The sequence below is a fragment of the Brachyistius frenatus genome, unplaced genomic scaffold (genome assembly GCF_029030835.1).
Source record: "Brachyistius frenatus isolate BFR_SWC_R1_liver_20210118 unplaced genomic scaffold, ASM2903083v1 Contig_9, whole genome shotgun sequence".
In the NCBI taxonomy this organism is placed as follows: Eukaryota; Metazoa; Chordata; class Actinopteri; family Embiotocidae; genus Brachyistius; species Brachyistius frenatus.
The window spans coordinates 5,835,560-5,849,293 of NW_027210608.1; the positions used below are offsets into that span (position 1 = coordinate 5,835,560).

Here is a 13,734-nt window from a genome sequence, read left to right on the forward strand (position 1 = left end):
TGAGTAAGATTTGAATATGCATGTGTCTTTGAGTACATCTGCATTTTTGTGTTGCTGCGGTGTCACATGTTTTTTCTCCTTATCACAATTGTCTGTTATACTCAATAGTAATGCTCTGCAGGACACTGTGTCTCTGGAGGCTATGGGTAAGTGCTGCTGGAATGAGGCTGGGCTGCATTAATTCAGCAGACAGTCAGGAATATGAGAAGTCTTGACATTTTGATTTCAGGAATCACCGGGTCACTGGCTGATATGACAAATGTATTTCATTTTATCTGCCAGGCAAACATACATTTCCTGCCCCACTTAAAGCCACAGTCCGAGTCATAGTAATGGTAAACAGTTAAGGTGTGAGTCATGCAGGCTGTCTTTCTTCTTCTTTCTGTCTCAAACTATGCATAGTCATAATCATCCCCATGAAGTTTTCAAACTGCCAACTTCAGCTTGAAAGGAGCTGCCGCAGACCCATTTTTGTGTTTTCAATAAGACCCTTACATAACATAGTTAATCGGATAATTTAGCAACATTAAAGCAGTCTCTCAGTGCTTTTATGTAGATGTTTGGATAATCTTGAACATTAAATGTGCTTAGAATAAAAACTCACTCAAATATCCCCATTATTGCAGGAGAAAGAAAAGCTTCTTACAGGCAGGTTCCCATTAAACACACCTACTAGTATACAGTGCAATTAGAGATGCCACGATCACGGCTCACTACGCAGCCTGGTTACCATTGTAGAGACAAATAAATGAAGTCTACTCCTCTGTTTTTCTTCTGGCATTGGTTGACCCGAACATGTTCATGCTAAAATATCTGTCCCAGGCATAGTTTGACTTTCTTGAAGATGACTTTCTTGACTTTCTTCAAGAAGAACAGCAGCTACGACTACACACACACACACACACACACACACGCACGCACGCACGCACGCACGCACACACACACACACACACACACACACACACACACACACACACACACACACACACACACACACACACACACACACACCTGCATTAGGGCTGTTAATCTGAACAGGTCATTCATCGTGGTTTTTGAGGACTTCAGGAGTACATCACCCTGTGGCATGGAAACATGATTAAAAGTATAAGATGAAGAGTCCCCACAAAGCAAAGCACTTTTCAGTCTTTCATAATGTGCCAAAGTAATTTTACTAATCTTGGCAGAGTGACTTCTTCATCAGACTTGGCAAAAAAAACGAATGATTAGTGTAAACACAGGATTATCAGTGTATTAAGTGCAGCAGAGCTCAGTGCATTGACGTGAAGTTGCATATCACCTCAGGAAATAGATTCCATCCGTAATACATACATTTAAAAGCTATAGAAATATATTAAATTACTGAAAATATTCCATAGTAGCAACAAAAAGCATAGTTTTAATAGCATATGTGTAATGTAATGCATTAAAAATCGATATATCTAACAGTACAATTACCGTATCCTTCTAAAAAATAAGTACATCTTAGATTAGAATGAGAAAGTATCCTATACGTTACATATTGTAGACCCGTATGTATGGAAATAGGTTGCGTTGAACAGGCTTTCAGCACCATGGACAGCGGCACTTCCTGCAACATACAACGACCGGAAAAGATGGCTGCAGAGATATCTCAGTGTTGCTTCCTGGCTTGGATTGATCTGTACACAGTGGTGCAGTGTAGCTGGCCTGCTTCATCTGAACAGTGGTCTGTTCTAAATTAGTGGATGACTCAGACGAATACCCTGATGAAGGGAAGAGTGTTGATAATAACTGAAAACACAGACACAAATATATTAGTGACTGAATTCTTCCCACAGAGCAGGCAGGGAATAGTTACGTAACCATGTTGAGTCGAACCTCATCAGTCCTGGCGTATTACATGGAGCCACCAAAGAAGTGCTGCCACAGTTACAGGGATACAATACAGGGTCCTCTGCCTGTGAGTATGATGGGCACATTGTCTGGAACCTGACCAGAGACTCCTGTTATCGCTGCATCATGCTTACCTTCCATTATGCTGCAGTGTGGACAGACTCCCCCACGAGTCGCCCCTGGCTGGTGTAGACCAGGCAGTCCTCTCCAACCATCCAGATGTTTGACATTTAAACTTTTGGACCTGAATCCATTCATGGTTTCTGTCTGTCTCTGAAGCATCCTTTTGGACCTTGGTGATGTTATGCCATCTGAGTATCATCACGTGGTGCAGGACATTGGTCTTGTCTTTCCTGAGTATGTTTCAGTCTCCAGTTGCTGGAGACACTTCTTGTTGTTTGTGTAGGCATTTCTCAAAGAGTAAAGATGGTGCTTCTTTTCCCTAGCAGCTCACTTATATTGTCAGACTGAGGCTGCTCTGTAAGGCTGTATTAGCTGTTTTTTATGACTTTATCCTAGTGTGACCTGGACCAAGAGCAGCAGCAGTAGCAGGCAGACAGGTATTGCAGATAGTGATTGGAGCCAGGGTGCTGGCAGTGTTGGACCTCGTGGCCCCCGAGGAGAGGAATGGGACACTCCCAGGACGTGCCCCCCCCTGTTCACTCAGCCGTGGTCAGCCTGTGTCATGCTCCATCTCCCTCCCTGAACACAGCACATGGACCTCTACAGGCCAGGAAAGCCCAGGAGTTATTTTGGGAAAGCTGCAGTACTGTAAGCAACAAAGGACAGGAGTTGTTTTGAGGACACGGGATATTTTTGTTTTCAAAGCTTTATTTTCTAAGTGGAAATAAATCTTTTTTTTTTTCTCTTTGTTTTGACATGGCTCTTTTGATATTGGAAGCTGATATTTTGGGAAATATTTTTAGAGGCACTCCATCAATTTTGACTTGACAAGTATTGAAGTTTTTTTTGTCACTGTGGTTCTGGAGAAGTAACAGCACAGCAGAGTCTGGCTTCTGTCAGAATATGAAACACAGTTTAATTAATATAGCTGTTGTGAACCTTTCATTTGTTCACATCAATTCCACATTAATTCTGCTAATAAAGGAAACTGATTTGATGTATTGCATAATATATTTAGAGACTGTGTGTGTGTGTGTGTGTGTGTGTGTGTGTGTGTGTGTGTGTGTGTGTGTACAGTAAGGGTGTGAATTTAATACATAGAATGATTATAGATATAAACTAGGTGATATGATACCAGGTAAGTAAGTAAAGTTTATTTGTATAGTGCTTTACACAGACAAAGTGCTTTACAAAAGTAAAACACAATATATAAAAAAATATATAGAAGGAAGTTTAGAATATTTGGTACACTACATTTCAAAGCAGAAGTACAAAGATGCAGACCTGGTGCATACAGTTTACCCAAACTTCTGTGTAAACAGGAATGTATTATCCATGTGCAATCAAAGAACTGAGCTGTGTTTATATAACCTAGGTATGTGCAATAATTCTGGGCTATGTGCAATATTTACAGAGTATTTTAAACTTTTAATACAATTCACATTTTTATACGCACACTTGTTTTTATAATGATCTGAATGTGCAGACTTTTTGATGGTGTGTGTGTGTGTGTGTGTGTGTTGTCGTCTTTGTTGACGGTGTCTTTTTTTATGTATTATTATTTAGTATATACCACTGTGGGAGAAGCACTTAATTTCTTTGTACAGCCGTGCAATGACAAATACAGGCATTGAAATAGGTCGGACACCTACACTATGTAGGTATCTGACTGTGTAATGCTCTGTAAGTGAGAGTGACAATTCAGTGTTTTACTACCCTGACTACAATCTGTAGTTCATATGACATACTGATCAATCACATCAGGAATTAAATGTTTTCAACTTTTCTTAGCGGCCACATTCAAAGTAAAAAGCCGGTGGCCGTTACGTTTAGATATAGAAATAGATATAGATAAAGATAATGGTGCACATTTTCAGGCCATTACTACAGGAAGACCTTCATCGTGTTACACCCATAAAAAGTCCCACAAATAGTCCCGATGCTTCCTAAGCCATCCGACCATCTGACAAGAAATTCTGATGGAGTTTTCTGGGTCCATTACTTCACTACTATCTCACATTAGCACAGTGTGGACCCACACTGTGTGTGTGTTCTTCACCAGGCCTCTAACTCTTTCTTTAATAACCAGCAGTTTGGTGTCAGTTGTGTGAATACTTTTTATTACAAGGTTGGACAGTTACAGCTTGTTTTTATTACACCCTGATTGGTCATTGCCATAAAGCCGCAGCATGCAGAGTGAGTGCAAGATGATGGAAGGTGCAGAAAGTAATTTCCTGTAACTAGCCAAAATAAAGTCTGGCCAGTAGGAGTCAAAGAGAGGACATTTGTCATTACTGTAGTATCCACTGACCTTCACAGAGACTGTTATTGCGAGGTAATATCCTGCAAGGCCCTACACCTCCCTTTTGCTGAATCATCCTGGATCAATTATTCTAATATTTGTGTGGCAGTTTTGCTATCGATTAATGAATTTATGCAGAGTGCAGCATATCTTATTTAATAAAGCGGGGCTGTGCATTTAATTAAGTTGTTTTCAAGTCAGGGGCCACTTTGTTTTCATAAACCTTTACCTTATCGATACACGTGTTCATTCGTGACTTATGTTTCTCAACTGAAACTTTTATTGTGTCATTACTTGCAGTGAAACAGACAGGCGGCATAGTAAAAGACTATCTGCAGCACACTCAATATTTATTTTAGATCGTGCGCCCTGTTTGTTGCCATCGTTAGTGGCTCATTGATGCTGTGTGTTATCGTAAATACTACGTACTGATCATAATGGTAGTTTGGTGGGTCTGGAAACTCCCAACACCAGAGGTTATGTGTATTTAAGACACATAATTTAGTTAAGGTCAGTCACTGTTGCCTTTGCCCTGTACCAAGAAAGAGGACAGCATATGTTTCTTTAAAGGAAGCGTTAAAGGTTAAGATTCTCAAAGTAAATCTTGGTTTTACACTCAGCACTTTTTATGTATGTAAGAAGAAGGGGGGGGATGCTCTCCTCTTTCCACTGACCCTGCAGAGTTGGCTCCTTAAAGGCCATAAATCTGGGTCAGAACCTCCCATCCCTGTTCTCCATAAAACACAGTCCAGCTACCATTCAGTGCTAATCTGATGCAACAGAGGACCGAGTGAGTCAACTGGTAATTTTACAAAATGATTACCACTTTAGTTTGAAATTCCCTCTTTGTATTTGCTAGTGGACAGATACTCACTGATAGCTGAGTAACCAGAGTGTCTGAATAGTGCTGGTTCAAGAAAAACGAATTACTGAATATCAATGCATTGTTCTTTGAGGATTGCAGTTAATGTATCACATCACACAACTGACTCATCCGACATTAAAACAAAATATTATAAGTGCTATTGTCTGGAGAAACCATGCAGCTTCCCAAGTAAAATTCTGCATTCTGTCCATAATTTACAATGATTTATTTTGTTTGTCTTTTTCTTCCTACATATGTTAAGAGGGGGATAAGGAATGGTTCTGTACAGAACCTCGGACAAGCCAAAGATAACTGCAAATTAGAGGAGATAAATATTCAAAGGTAGACATGAAGGGAATAAAGAAAATTCAGTGAAATGAGGAGCGGCATGGACAATCCTGGTCATCTACCTGAGGACTTTCGATGAATTCCAATGAGAGTGCAGATTACATTTTTTTAAAGATAGGCCCTATAGGTGCAATTAGTGCTACATAATGGCCCTTTTGCAGCTCCTTTGGCATAGTTGTGAAATATTGATTTAATTCAACCCTTTATATTCACTTAAACTCTGGACTGTCATGCAAAGAATAGATCTCATTGTTATAGTCTTTTTTTTGCTGTGGTAGCTCAGGCTGTGCTCTGTCATGGTTTTACACGCACATGCAGTACAGGGAGTCCTTTCTCAGAGGATAGGGAGGAGATAAAAAGGGGTGAAATAGGGTGAAATATGAAAGGAAAAAAACAGCTCAGGTGTATTTTAAAAGCTGGCTGCAGCCAGGTGTGGGGGAATGGATGCGAGTTCTCTGATGTTCGGTTTTCTGCTGGGAAGAGCAATGAAGGGCAAAGAGAGCCAGAGAGGAGCTTCTCCTCTCGGTCTGTGCTGTATGTGGCAGGTAAGGGCCCAGCAGACGCTGATGATGTCAGACAGGACACTTACGTTTGGCTGTCTCTGGGGAGGTGTGGGGTGTCTTGAAGTGGAGTTTGACTCACTATTTCAGTATCTCTGATCTCTGCATTATTTATGCTTTTGTCTCAGCCATTTATCAGCATTTTTATACCTCGCAGCCTCATCCTACTGTACATCTCCCGTGATGGAAGAGGTTGCAGCGATGATAGCCTCTGAGGGAAGCCAATAACCGAATATAGTAGCTCATATTGATATCGGAAAACTGTGGAATGGACAAGTGTGCTGCGTCGCACTCTCTGCATGCTGCCGAAAACCCTGACAAACATCCATCCACATCAAAATAGTGCACTGAAAAATAAAATACAAGGAGGAAAATGCTGCGCTGGCACCACTTCCTTACCTTTATATTAATTTTAAGGAGATGAAACTTGTAATATGTGAGCTGTGGAAGGAGTTGTGCAGCGACTGAATCACTGATCAATGACAGCTAATGAACACGGCAGGAGTTCTGCTCTGTTTGCCTCTCAACTGAGAGCTGCCTTCTCCAGAGAGCTCCTTCTCTCCTGTTTCTTTTGCCAGAAAGGCACGGGAGCTTTCATTGAAACCAACTGCCTCTGGGCTCAATTAACTACTATAGATTGCTCGTAATGCAGATGAGCGACCGCATACAAGTTCAGCGGTGTGTTGATGTCGAAAAACAGACACACACACGAACTGAAGTGCATGCATGGATACAGACAATTGGACACTGTGATTCTGAGATAAAGGATCAATGTATAGATGATACAACAAAAAAAAAAGCTGCACTAAAAAGGGCAGTAACAAGCAACACAAAGTGATTTTCCCAATAATCAAAACGGACACTATCTGCATGCAGAAGCGTAAACTCTCTGAGGCTTTTTTTTTTATTCGGCTCCATGCAAAGTCAGATGGTGTGATAAAACGGAAATATGAAAAGGTTGTATTGTAGCTACAGACTACATGGTAGCCTGTAATACTGGGAAATATAACATATGTGTAGGTGCAACCAAGTCAAAGCAGTACATGGATGGAATGTTTTGTGTTGATGGTGAGAACTGTGTGTGTGTGGGTGGGGGTGGAGGTGGAGGTGGGGTCACCAGGCCGTGGCCTTTGTCACAGCATATTAGCATCACTTAATATTCCCCACTCAAGGTGCTCGCTGTCAATTGCCCCGCCCACCCGACATGGATGAAGAGAACACTTTCTAAACAGTTTTCATCCTTGTTGTTTTTGGCAACATGATACCCGAGTTCCCCTCAAGGATGTCAGAATTTTTCCCGTTTGAAATGTTGCGTTCGCACCAAGCAACAATGACTGACATCCAAATTTGAAACCTAAATTAGACTCGTCACAAGTAGAAGCTGGTGTTTTTCAAACGGATCCCAGCATATTGTTTACAAAGCTACTGGCTATCAAATGGAATATGTTGAGCACCAGAGAATTTACAGATGGCGTAAAATGAAACAGTGAACAGTCTCCTCCCCCACTGCGATGGGAATATGCATAACATATTGCCTGCTGAACGGCGCAATGACTTTCATGTGTAGCTTTCTGAAGTGTGCGCACGTTATCGTGAAACTGCAGGGGGACGTCGCGCATGCTCGGAGAGCAGGTGCTCAAACATGCACGTCTCTGTATGCCAACTGCTTCAGTGCGATTATTATTATTATTATTTTTTTTACTCTGGAAGTAGATAACTAATGAGATAAGGAGGGGCACGATCAAACATGAAGAGCAGAGTCAATTTAACATCGAGTGCGCAGAAGTGATGCTGTTGAAAAACACTGATATTAAAATATTGTGGACATTTTTGTTTTGGTCTTTGCACTGAAACATTGATTGTTTTGATATCACAGGCAGCTTTTAGTGATGCACTGGTAAATATTCAGCCAGTCAGCTAGAAGTGGTCATTTTACTCTAATTGTCTGTCATTTCCATCCTTCCATTATACAGGGTGACACAGTGGGGGTTAAGTGTTGTGCATCAGGCAGCTGTGGCTTATCGCTATAAAATGGGTGGCAATCTATTTTTTACACATAACAAAGCAGTATTATTCCGAATTATTTAAAAAAAAAAAAAAAAAAAAAATCAAATAAAAAAGGAAAACAAACAAAATACCGAACATGGGACTTTTCTGTCTACTCTGGCAAAGTTAGTATTGACCCCCTCGACATAGTCATGGTGGGGTAAAGTGTGCGATGAAATGGGGGAGAATGTAAACTGTGATGTAAAAAACAGAGTCCTCCAGCCATCGCTCAGCTCTGCTAAGTTCTGCTTTTGAAGGTGACAGTCACCTTCATGCTGCATCAGGGAACAAATCAATCACAGCACAGGTGGAAGATGCTTGGCATGTCATCCTGTGCGCCTCTTAAGTGTTCATCCAGATTAACACACAGAGAATATAAGCGGTGCAGGGTACATGACGGACTTGCCTGTCGAGGTGGCCGGTGTGTCCCGGTGTGAGCGCCAAACTGTGACTCTTGCCTTTTCCCTTCCCTTTTTACTCTTTCTCCTGGTACTGAGTCACACCGCCTTTGGGACCTACCACAGGCGTCTCTTCAAACGATCCTTTAGACTGAAGTGAAGAATCAAGATTAATGCACTTCCACGTCCCACCCAGGCTCCTGGGGGAGAAAAACTCTTATAATTAACACCAGGGGGGCTGCCGGTTGCTTTTGGAGAGAGGTTGAAGGTGGGCTACGTCGAGCGTAGGGAAAAGAGCTGATAGAAGTGGTGAGTTTTTTTGGAGGGTGATGTATGCGGCTGCTTTGGAATAACAGTGTGGTAACAGAATGACCTGTCAGACACCTCACTCTGGCTCATTGTTATTGGGATAAAGTGGAAAGGCCTGTAGCAAGAGCTGCTGCATCACTCCATCTTTCACAGTGATCATTGTTATATGTTGTGACCTATGTGAATTATCACTGCACACGGCTGCTTTCTTTTCTTTCTTTCTTTTTTTTTTTTTTTTTTTTTTGCCCGTCCCGCACAGACGAGCTCCTGCAGAGTCTAAACATGTCGACACTCTCTCCTGTTCAGTAGCCGTCTCCTCTGTTCTGCAGAAAACACAAGACACATGTTTGGTTCCTTAATGAGAGCTTGATTCAAAGACTGATACTTCTCTCACGAAGCTACAGCCATCTAGCTTAGCTTCGGACAACGCTCGCAAACGGGAGAGCGGCTAACCTGCTACTGCTTTCTCTCTTCGAGCTCACAGCGGAGCAAAGACTCCCTTTAAAACGTCCCCATTAAACTTTTCGGTTTTTGTACAGGTTAACCAAACATGATAAACGCTGTGTTACGTTCAGACCGACTACCGCCAGCCATTTCGACTTATTTACAGTCTCGAACCACGCAGGCATGGCAGTGCCGTCAACCCTCATCGAATTATTGACACGAAAGCCTTTTTTTTTTGCAAAACTATTCCTAACTAATCCTTTAAAATCCATTTTTATGCCTCTGTGCTGGTGACAGCGTGGCCCGAGGCATTATGTGTTTGGGTTGCCTGTCCGTCCCTCGTGAGCGTGATATCTCAGGAACGCCTTGCTGTACGTTCTTCAAATTTGGCACAAACACTCACTTGGACTCGAGGATGAACTGATCAGCGGGATTTTGGTGGTCAAAGGTCGACGTGACCCTACAAAACACATTTGCGGCCATACCTCAGGAATTAATTTGCGAATTATGACAATGAGACAAAATGGTGAAGTGATGACGTTTCATATCCCAAAGGTCAAGTTTACTTCGACATCATAATGTTCTGCACAAACACCTCGCTGGTCATATTTCACAGTTGTTCAGATTCTGAATTGATGTCACAGATCTTGGGCGTCACCGTGAAACTGTGATAATTGTAGCTTCTTTGCAGCAACATCCATATTTGAGGCATTGTCTACAGTCATGAGTAAAACTTTCAGCTTCAATGGCCAAAATTCCTTCAAAGCCTTCACTACATAAAATAAATGACTGGACAGACATGAATGTCATTTTTAACTTAACCTATTTTGTGAAGGCACACAAGCGTAAGGAGGTTATTCTAATTGGAACAGAGAATAAGATAGAAACCAGGCGGCCTAATGAGAGACTTCAGGACAGCAGTGACGGCCTGTTTATGTATTGTTCAGCTTTATGAAACTGACTTGTTTTAGAAAAGAGGGGGCTGGAAAAAGGGCGAGAAAATGCTACACTTAACTATATTTGGCGCCTTATTTGGAGGCATATACCTTCCAGTTTACTCGTTGGCAGTGCATTTACACGCATGGCTAGGCCTAATAATAATAGGCTCTTATATTTCTTCCCACGCTGATAATACTAACAGCTATTTACATATATTCCACACCCCGCCGTTTGTGTCCCGTCGTACCCCTGGGATCGTATTTCCATTGCAGGCTTGTAAAGTCTCTGCTGAAATGTATCCTTAAAGGTATATCCCGTTTCAGTGCTACACATTATACTTCATAATTATCCATTTCCGTGCAGATAAATTGTCATGATGTGTTTGATCATGTGGTAATGATCTTTAAGTAGCACCAAGGTTTAGCTGCTTCCTCATTATTCTGGATTTCTCTCCCAGTCATTTACTTCCACAGTCTTGTCTGGTGTTTGTGTTTGATAGCTGCTCTGATTGTTGTTGTTGTTGTTGTTTCTGTCAGAGTCAAACAGCTCCTGGTTTATGGCGCATTGTCACACAAATACTTTTTTTTTTTTCATAAAAAGTGAGAAGTTACCAAGGCGGAGAATGAAATATGGCACTTACATTTCAATGTAAATGAGGAAATAAATGGACACGGTGTGGATTTACAACGCTTCATTTGATTGAATCCACTGTGATGCTGTATCTTTTACGTGAACAATCTCCTACAGCCCGAGTAAATTAGTGTGCAATCTCGTGTGCCGGCTGTAAATGAATCTGTCCATCAGCTTGTGTCTCAGGTGTTGGAGTGGAAGAAACGTCTCCACCCCGCCGTGCCTGCTTTGGATTCTCCGGCAGAGAGAGGCTGTTTGTCGAACACTTAAGTTGGATTTTACTTTTTGATTGCCAGTGGCCAGCCCTGTTATTTTCCCAGATTCTAAATTACTCCGCTGTAGATGTTCATCCAGAATCTCGGTGAAAGTAGAGGTCTTTCATTTCACCTCTGACCTCCGGACTCAACAGCGAGCATGAGTCCACTCTGAAATGCACACCCTTTAGAGCTCTCCTGGGGAGGGGGGGGGGGGGGGGGATGGATTTGAATCTGATGAAAAAAAAAATTCATGCGTGAAAATTGCGTCGGGTTCATTTGGGTGATGGATAAGTTGGCAAGTCGGATTACTCTCTGACAGGGAACAAATGGAAGCCCGGCTGCATTTTCAAATGCTCCGTAAAACAGATATTCTTGTGGCGAGGTTTGCAATTTGCAAAGATTCCTATCATTCAGAATGACAGACTCTATAACCATCAGTTTCTGACATTTTGAAGCTGTCAGCAATGCCCTTAGGGTTTTCATTCAGGATTTATCCACGTCACACCAGCTGTCATGTGTAAAATGTAATAAAGGGATGATAATGAGCGTCAATTAGGAGGTAGAAGCGGCTCGCTAACAGAACTATTTTTCTGTTTCCTGTGATGAAATATATAGTGAGTGCTTCAAACACCAGAATACGTCTGCTTACCGAGTGCACAGAGCTGTTCAAGTTACAGTGGGTCGCCAACAAAAGTAGATTCATGACAGGTTTAGACAAGTACAGCTAAAGTCTGAGTGGAACACAGAGCCCAAGCAGAATTTCCATCGCCACGAGTTGGAGATTATTAGCTCCTGCATGTGTTGGGTTTCTCACCAGGAAACATAAATTAAAAGCTGCGTCCTGATGGGGGCAAAGTCCACTGTTCATTTAGAAACCCAGCTGCTTGCAGATACAGCACGCTGTCTTGAATAATGTATGTAAAAACTGAACCTCCGAGCATATAGCCGACTATACTTCTTTTAAGAAAGCTTGCGAGTGGGAGAGCGTCATGTGTGACATAATTAAATTCCACCCGAGCTAATTCCAACTGTTTAATGATGCAGGGAGAACAATTTATTTCGCTGCGCTAGCAGTGGGGTGGTCCACGGGGGCTCCGAGTGAGGGGAAGTTCAGAAAGAAACAGGGAGGAGGATGTCAAGATTGAAAGAGACTTGTAGGTTGTAGCAGTGTTGGGAACACAGATTCTTCTGGTGTAACTGTTCATTAAATGATACAAAATCTGCATGTTTTTTTTCTTCTTTCTCTCTCCACCTTTTTTTTTTTGTCTTTATTTATGAACTTTATTTTCTACTAATGCTACAAATGATCACGATAGAAAGTGATGGCTTGCTTTAGTTGTTGGGCTGTACAGTATTGTTGTGATCAGCCCGGAGTGTTTCATTATTTTTCAAAGCTAATCGTCTCTCCCGCGGTGAACAGCCTGACGTGATATGTATTGTGTTTTTGTGTCTTCTTCCAGGAGTCGGGTCCAGGTGAGGGGAGGGGGGCGGAAGGAGATGAGTCTGGCGGGTAATCCCACTTCACCTATCCATCAACCTGGAGACTATTTCCAGCGTCCCCTACAGAATGTCAAAGCGTCGCTGTGTGGAAGATGAGTCCATCATCCTCTTTCTAAGACTTTCCCTTGAGTTTCCATCAAAACACATAAACACATCATGTGCCATTATTTTCTATTGCCCTCCCCGCCTTTCCGTCAATGGAGGGCTGCGGCAGTGAGTGAATGCGGCCGAGCGGGTTGCGCTCGCTGCGCTATGCAGACGAGAAGCGCCGTTTGAAAACTACAGGATGTGACAGGATCCTTTCTCTGTCGCTGACATCACTCTGTATGGGTTGTGATGGGGCATGTGCCAGAGATCTCCTGTCTAATAGGAAGTGAGACACTTAAAGAGATGACCCTGCCTCAGTTGCCATCACTGTCTCTGCCAGAGAGGGAGAGCTTGGCTCTCCCATTACTCCTGCACTTGCTAATTAGCGTCTGTCGCTGGAGTAACTTGTACCTGTCAGTGTGTGCCGCTCTCCTATATTCAGTAAGTTGAGGGAATTGAAATTGAATGCCAGCTAAGCTCCAACAAACTGCAAATGGTGCATGGGATACACCCTGATTTTCTCACGGACCTGACAGCCTTATATGTAAGAAATTGTTTTTAATGAACATGGACTATCTCAGCTTGTTTCTACGGCTGGTGTGGAATGTTTGATCTCCTCCTGGTTCAGGGTTGTTCGAGTTGTTTTATTGCCTTGTTTTTTCTTCTTTTTTTTTACGTACTTAAACAAGTCTCGGTGCCATATGTCCATGTATGAATGCCAAAGCCATTTGTGTGAGATAACCCAATGCCTATTTACATTAAAGAGACATGGTGAAAGTGCCTGGTCATTGCCTGGTAATTATTGGTCTTGTTCTCAGGGCCACTTTGTGCTCGTCCAGGCAGAACAAGGTCGAGTTTATTACAGACATTTCTTCTCTTCACCCGCAGGATTAGCCGTGCTGTTCAAATTCATCCTTCCACTTTTCCATTAGTTGATTTATCTGCCGACAACGCTATTCTACATAATGAGTAAAACATGAATTATGGTCAAAGTAATACAAATATTTCATTTACATGCAGATCAACACTGACATGTTGAATTGTTCCCAGT

The 13,734-nt window shown here is 42.2% G+C and overlaps 1 protein-coding gene across 1 annotated transcript in view; it reads left to right on the forward strand.

The window, feature by feature from the left end:
- The window catches only part of cd276 (CD276 molecule), a 68,722-nt gene extending 55,259 nt beyond the window's left edge, over positions 1-13,463 (forward strand). The window contains exon 8 of the mRNA XM_069690485.1: positions 12,557-13,463. The gene's annotated coding sequence lies outside the window, so the exon portion shown is untranslated. The remainder of the gene's footprint in view (positions 1-12,556) is intronic.
- The last annotated feature ends 271 nt before the right edge of the window (positions 13,464-13,734 follow it).